This window comes from Penaeus chinensis, chromosome 9, assembly GCF_019202785.1.
Source record: "Penaeus chinensis breed Huanghai No. 1 chromosome 9, ASM1920278v2, whole genome shotgun sequence".
Taxonomy (NCBI): domain Eukaryota; kingdom Metazoa; phylum Arthropoda; class Malacostraca; order Decapoda; family Penaeidae; genus Penaeus; species Penaeus chinensis.
The window spans coordinates 3,549,349-3,556,848 of NC_061827.1; the positions used below are offsets into that span (position 1 = coordinate 3,549,349).

The 7,500-nt window shown below is 33.5% G+C and overlaps 1 protein-coding gene across 3 annotated transcripts in view; it reads left to right on the forward strand.

Annotated features, from left to right (window-relative positions):
- LOC125029090 (hemicentin-1-like) overlaps positions 1 to 7,500 on the forward strand; it is a 72,097-nt gene that overhangs the window by 24,551 nt on the left and 40,046 nt on the right. The gene's annotated exons all lie outside the window — the stretch shown is intronic.

Genomic DNA, 7,500 nt, shown 5'->3' on the forward strand with positions numbered 1-7,500 from the left:
GTATGTAACTGCTATAAAGAAAAGTGTATATGTATGTACGTGCGGAAGATACCATTACAGAAAAATGTACATATGGAAAAGCCCGGCAGCAAAGTTTACATGTGAAAGCCCGAAATTATATGTGTACATAAAAAATGTGTACATTTAAGTGAAAGAAAGAGTGTGCGTGCAATATGGCTTTGGGTTTATTCTTTTATTAGAAGATTTATTACACTATGAGTAACTGATTTTACTTTTACTGGAACAAAGAAAATGTGAGTGTAAATGTACAGCTTAACAATCAAATGTCGTGTACTTGTACTTCTAGCTGATGCTGTTGGATATGATGTAACATAATAAATGAAAAAATATTTAACTTAGCTAACCGCTATTATTTTTATGCTGGGTAAAATTATTATTTTTTTGATGTAAAACTCTATAATGCTCTTGGCGTAAACCGATAAATAAACGGTATATAAACGCGTTTGTTTTTCATTTCATGAATGATAAAGTTCTTGGTAAAAATCAACATGTGCTTTGTGTTTTTCTTTTTTTCTTTTTTATAAATTATTTTTTTTTATTATATATATGTATATATATATAGATAGATAGATAGATAGGATATATATATATGTCTATATCTCCATCTATCTATCTATCTCCTATTTACCTATCTAACTTTGTATCTATTATATTAGATATCTACCTATACATAGTTGTCTTTTTATCTATCAATCTATCTGTCTGTCTCTCTATCTATATAATTACTTACTGATTCTGATATATTCATATATCTATGATAATACTACACACATACTATACAGTAAAGAAAGAGAGAGTGAGGGAGGATGCGAGAGAGATAGAGACAAGCTGGTCGAGTTCGAAATAAGCATCAAGCCCTTTCGCAATATCGTTCAGTGACAGTAATTGCCAGGTTGCATTTTCAGAATGAGAAAGGAAGGGAAAAGAGAGAACGCTGGCAAATGGGAATTATGGCGACTTCCGTTTAAACCGTTGCATGTTTGATAAAAAAGAAAAAAAGAAAAAAAGAAAAAAAAGAATATTGTCTGTATTTTTAAACATATTTTGTTCAGAAAAATAATGATAATAATAATAATCTCTCTATGTTCCCCAGCGAAATACTAATTAGTAATTATATATTTTTTGCACAGCCGAACTTGTGACAAAGCAGTGAAAGTGGTCAAAAAGGTTCACCCATTTGCATTTTTTTTTCTACAATTATGATCGTATATTTTCTCTATATAACTGAAAAAAGGCCGCAGCGGGTTAAAAGGACGGGAGATAAATTTAAAAAAGTATGATTTCACTATTAAACACAACACAATCTGGAACTTTAAAAGCAATCAGTGGAAAATATAAAATCGTTTGTGAAAAGAGTGGGAGAAGTGAGAATTGGGAACAATGTGTCTTGAAAACCAGGATCATTTTCATTTTATATAAACTATTCGGAAAGTGACATGACTTTAATAATAATGAAAGTGAAATGCAAGAAGGAATATTGAATGGAGAAATAAAATTCTTAATCAGATAATGTTGAGGGAAATTCTATAAATTTTCGATAAAGCGATAGTTAAGTAAATTGACATTAAGTAATTGTAAGTAAATCAAATTGTTCAATTGCAAATAAGTAATAATTATGTAACCTGGGACAGTGGAAATATTGAAACACCGATTTGACTGGATATTCTCAAACAGGGAAGTGTAATGAACTCTTTAAATATTTAGGTTGCTGATAGTAAGCTTGTCTGTCCATTTTTAAGAATGGTGTGTGTGGCTATATGCCCTGCTCGCCCCCGCCCCCCCCGTGTGCATATATATATATATATATATATATATATATATATATATATATATATATATATACAACATTCACACACACACACACACACACACACACACACACACACACACACACACACACACACAAACACACATAATTATGTATACATATACATATATATGTATATGTATATGTATTCATATATACATATATATTTATACAAACACATGTATACATACATATATATATATATATATATATATATATGAGTGTGTAATATAATATCTTTCTATCTATATCTCTATATAATCTATTTATCTATCTATCTATCTATCTATCTATCTATCTATCTATCTATCTATCTATCTATCTATCTATCTATCTATCTATCTATTTATCTATACACGCATATATTTATGTGTGCGTGTACACAAACACATATAAATGACACTCGGTAAATACATGCACAAACACACAAACACACACACATGCATACGTACCCAATTGTTGTTTCACATTTAAGGCTTTTCGATTTCACGCCAGTTTGTGTTCTTTTTTCTCCTTCCTCGTCGATTCCGCGATCAAAGCCTTTTAACAAAACAATAAAAATACTCCCATCCATCCATCACTTGAACCTCGTCCTTCACTCCTTCATCTCAGATTACTCTTATCTTGAGCGACGTCTCCCTCACTTCGCTTGCTTCGTTATCATCATTTTTCTTGCTTCGGTATCACTTTCGTGGTCATTTTTTTTAATACGCTTTCACTCTCTCTTTATGGTATTCTTGTTTTGCTCTCTTCTATTCACAATGTTTTCTTTTTTCTCTTCTTATTGTTTGTATATTTAGTTTCCTTCTTTTTTTTTCTTCACTCTTCTAATTATATTCTCATTATCCTCTTTTGTCTTTAAATATATCCTCATATTTTCTTTTTCTCTTGATTTATCCTTCGTTTCTTTTCATCTAGTTACTTTCTCTCTTTTCTTCGCTGTTCTCTCCTGTCGCTCTATCATCACTTTTCTCTTCTCCTGACTAAATCCTCACTTTTCTTTCTTTTCCTCTCTACCTATTCTCTTTTCCTTTCTCCGCACTACACGGTCAGTTTCTTCTCTTCGCCTCACAAAATCCTCACTGTCCTCTCTTTCCCCTCTATCGTCTCTCCTCTTCGCAACATTCTCACTTTCATCTGTCCTTATTCCCAATTCACTCTTTTTACTCCATTCCTCTTACCATTTTACCTCGCCCGTTATTTACTTTTAATCTATACATGGGCCAACGCTTTTCATCTGCACATAATGTATACAGAAAGAGGCTAAAGGATGCATAAGTGCAATCAGCCTCTATGCAAATCGTTAAACTTTTTAGAAACGCTTAAATGCGAGGCTTAAATTCGCGGGAGGGAAAATATACTGCATGCTTAATATACTTGTTTTGTTTTACTTTTTTTTTCATCCTTAGTCTCCCTGCCACTCTATATATCTTTCCGTCTGAATGTCTGTCTGTCTGTTTGTCTAATCTGTCCATCTGTCTGTCTGTTACTATGGGCTTTATGTGTTGATCGTTCCTTGAATTTGAATTGGTCTCTGCAAACACACAAGTACGTAAAGGTATTGTGTATGCCTGTGGGTACATGTACACTTATGGAAAAAAATAATATATGTCAACTATCTCGCCAGTTTTGCATATTTCAGGCACGAATGCAATAGAGCAAGACAGAAATAACAGGAGAGAGCAACACAGTCGATTTTTCCCCTCTTACTAACAACTTTATTTCGTTCTACGAACAAAGAGGTCTCACTGGCTCCCGCGTTTATTATGGATATGTATATATATAAAAAGATGTTATTCGCATCCCAGACATTTCCAAAAACCAATAATGACGCAGCTCGAATGATCCCAACTTTGTGCATCAGAGGAAATGTGAAACGCCTGATTAGTCCAACCGAACTAATCCCTCTCTTTAGCCCTCTGTCACTCTTTTTCTTTTCCTATTTTTATTCTCTCTCTCCCTTCTTCCATGTCCTCCAGTGATCTCTCCTCTCTCCGACTCTTCATCTCCGTTTATTACCCTGTATTCCTCTCCCCTACTCACCCTCATTATAACCGTTCGTCCTTAGAACCCATCCCTTTCGCCCGAGGTAACGACAATGCCCATTTGATTGATTCAAAATCCTAAATGATCTCGCGGAGCATCAGGGTGTGTCTGAATCGCTAATACGCCGTGTAAAGTGCTCTAGCCTCGCGCCCCGACTTAATCTCACGGCGACTATCTCTTTATTCCTTTCTCTTTCTCTATCTGGGCCTGGGTGAGACCACGTTGCCAAGGAAGAAACAAGGAAGAAACTTACGCCACTTTTTTTCGTGTGTGTTTTCTTATTCTAGTCATGTTAGTGTGGTTCAAGATAATATGACTTAATCCGATAGCTCATGAGTCTATATATATACATGCATGCATACATATATATATATATATATATATATATAATATTTATATATACATACATACGTATACATACATACATACATACATACATACATACATAAACATATATGTGTGTGTGTGTGTGTGTGTGTGTGTGTGTGTGTGTGTGTGTGTGTGTGTGTGTGTGTGTGTGTGTGTGTGTGTGCACATATGCTCTATTATCATTATTATTTCTCTTTTTTTCTTTGTGCATGTGGTTGGCATGAACCATATGATAGGTTGGCTTTAAACATGGGGGTAAATAATGAGCATTCGTTATGCATAAGACAATTAACGGGCGGTGCATATAATAGCGAATTCGCTGGCAAATATCTGAAATACAAAAATCAGCGTATTAATTAATTCTGTCTGACCTATTTGTTTGGTCAGATGAGTTCTGCTCTTTCTGTTTTTATCACATTATCATAAATCTTCCATTTATTCTTGTAATTATATCTTTTAGTTAACAACTATTACTTTTTCACCAACATTATCATCATCACCATTGTTATAGCCTCGTAATAATAATAATAATAATAATAGTAATAGTAATAATAACAATACTAATAATAATAACAATAATAATAATAACAAAACAACAACAACAACAAAAACAACAACCATCATCATCATCATCATCATCACCATCATTATCATCATCATCATCATCATCATCATCATCATCATCATCATCATCACCATCATTATCATTATCATTATCATCATCATTATCATTATCATCATCATCATTCAGCAATGCAATTAAGACAATCGTAAAGGTTATCAAGATAGATCACTTTTACGATTGTCTTAATTTCATTGATATTAATTCTTTGATATCTATTTTTTTCTTTAGATATACATATATATAAAATGTCTTTTACTTTTTCTCCTTCTTTTTAACACCGAATGGAGCTAGTTTGACGTGTACAATCTGCAATAAAATCACACATTTTTCACATTCAAGTTTCACCCTCAGTTTGTATCTTGCCTTGGAAGATTACAGCTGTAACGCAACGGCAGTCTGAACTATATAATATACCTCCCTTAGGGTAGGTGTCCGTCTCGCAGCCCTTTTGTTTGTAAACAACTCCTTCGACCCACAGTCCTTGGCGTAGACGGATCAGCTGATTTGGATGGGGCTGTGTGTGTGTGTGTGGGGGGGGGGGGGGGGTCTAATGAATGGTGTTTGTGCCTTGTTTTTATCCTAGAAATGACATAATATTGCAGATAAGAGATTAATCGCTGTGTAATCAAAACTAGAATTCGTTAGATATGACGCGTAGAGAAGAAGATAGGCCCCACGGGGAAACTATTTCATAAATGAATAAACCTGTAGCGCAATTTTTTTTTTCTTTTTTTTTTTTTTTTTTAGGAATACAGAATTGACAAAAAATGGCTGCCGCACAACACAATCTCCTGACATGTCCCCACATATTCGTATTAATGTATTTAAAAACTACATATTTCCACGGCTGAATAGTTCAGAAAGTCGAACCGGAATATTTGTGTTTAATGAGATGCATAAAATCGTAAATCCGAAGCTTAATTTTAAAACTCCCTTTCCGACATCGCTGAAAGCACATAATTTTCACATTTCGGGAATCTAAAAATCCCCGTTTGTGGCTGAATAAAAGGGTAGGAAATGGGAATGGCGACTTACATTCAATGACTCTCCTGTCCCCTTGCGAGAGCGTGTGGGGAGGAGCGGTGGGGGGAAGAGCCCGTTATGGCTGTTCCGGAATGTCATCACAAGCCTATAAATCTATGGTGAATATATCACCTCGTCTCGATTTATATTTTCAAAATAATTTTTCTTGTTTAGTGTTGATTGGTAATATATAATATACATTTATATATATAAATAAATTAATAGATAGATAGATAGATAGATAGACAGATAGATATAGATAGATATATTGTTTGCTTGTTTGTTTGTTTCTAAGTTCATTTATGACGGAGTGTGTGTGTGTCTGTGTGTGAGGATCCAAGCCCATGTTCATGCGACGTCATTCAACCTTTGTTTAAGATATATATGAATAAACACATAAATCGTTAAACAAATCATTCAATTAAATACAACATAAGCAAAATACAAGCTCATGAGACCACATATCCCGGTGACCTTCGTATGAGGGCAACATGATCTAAATTTCAGTTTGTTTTCAGTTCCTCCTGATCGATGCCCGATAGTTTTTCGTTTCCTGAATAGTTTTTCTCTCTTTTCTTTCCTTTTTTTTTTTTGGTTTCAAGAGAATGCCCTTTTGAAAAATGAGAGTAAAAATGTATATGTAAAGATAAGTGAAATGAAAGGATTGTAGGATGATTCCGAATGTTTTTGTTTGTTTGTATGCGTGTGTGTGTGTGTGTGTGTTTGCTTTTGCGTGTGTATGTGTTTGTTTATTCGTATGTGTTTTTGTTTGTGTGTGTATGTGTTTGTTTATTTGTATGCATGTCTGTGTGTGTGTGTGTGTTTATGTGTATGTGTTTGTTTATTTGTATGCATGTCTGTGTGTGTGTGTGTTTATGTGTATGTGTTTGGTTATTTGTATGCACGTCTGTGTGTGTGTGTGCGTGTGTGTGTTCGTTTGTCTGTGTGTGTATTTATGCATTCGATGTCCATATTTGTTTGTATCCAATCGAATGTGTTTCCCTTCCCTTTGGTTATTTACTTAAATGCGATTTTCCATTACGTTCCTCCATTAGGCGGCGACCGAGGCCATAATCTCCGACTTGTACAAATTACTTCCTTCTATCAATAACAACGCAAACTTTCAAACATCGTAAAGTCTGTAACCTTTTTTCTTTTTTTCTTTTTTTCTCTCTCTTTTTTTTTTTTTTTTTTTTTTTTTTTTTTTTTTATAGGGTGACGTTAAATGCTTTTAGTCTGATGGTTATTGCTTGTCTCATCCTCTGTCTATTTTGTAACTCGTCCTCTTATTTTCTCTATTTCCTTTCATTGTTTTTTTTTTTTTTTTATCTTGCCTTTTCTTATCTTTCCGTATCCCATATTTTTATTTAACTTTTTTTTTTCTTTTTTCTTTTTTTTTCTTTTTTTACTTATACTTCTTTCCATATCTTATCCTTCCTTTGCTTCTTTTTTTTTATCTGTTATTATCTTACCATATCTCAACTTTTTCTTAATCTTTCTCTATTAGTCTTTTTTTTTTATCTTTCCTTAAATTATCTTTCTTATCTTAGCTCACCTTATCTATCTTTCCTAAGCTAATCTTTCTTATCTATCATTATCTCTCCTCATC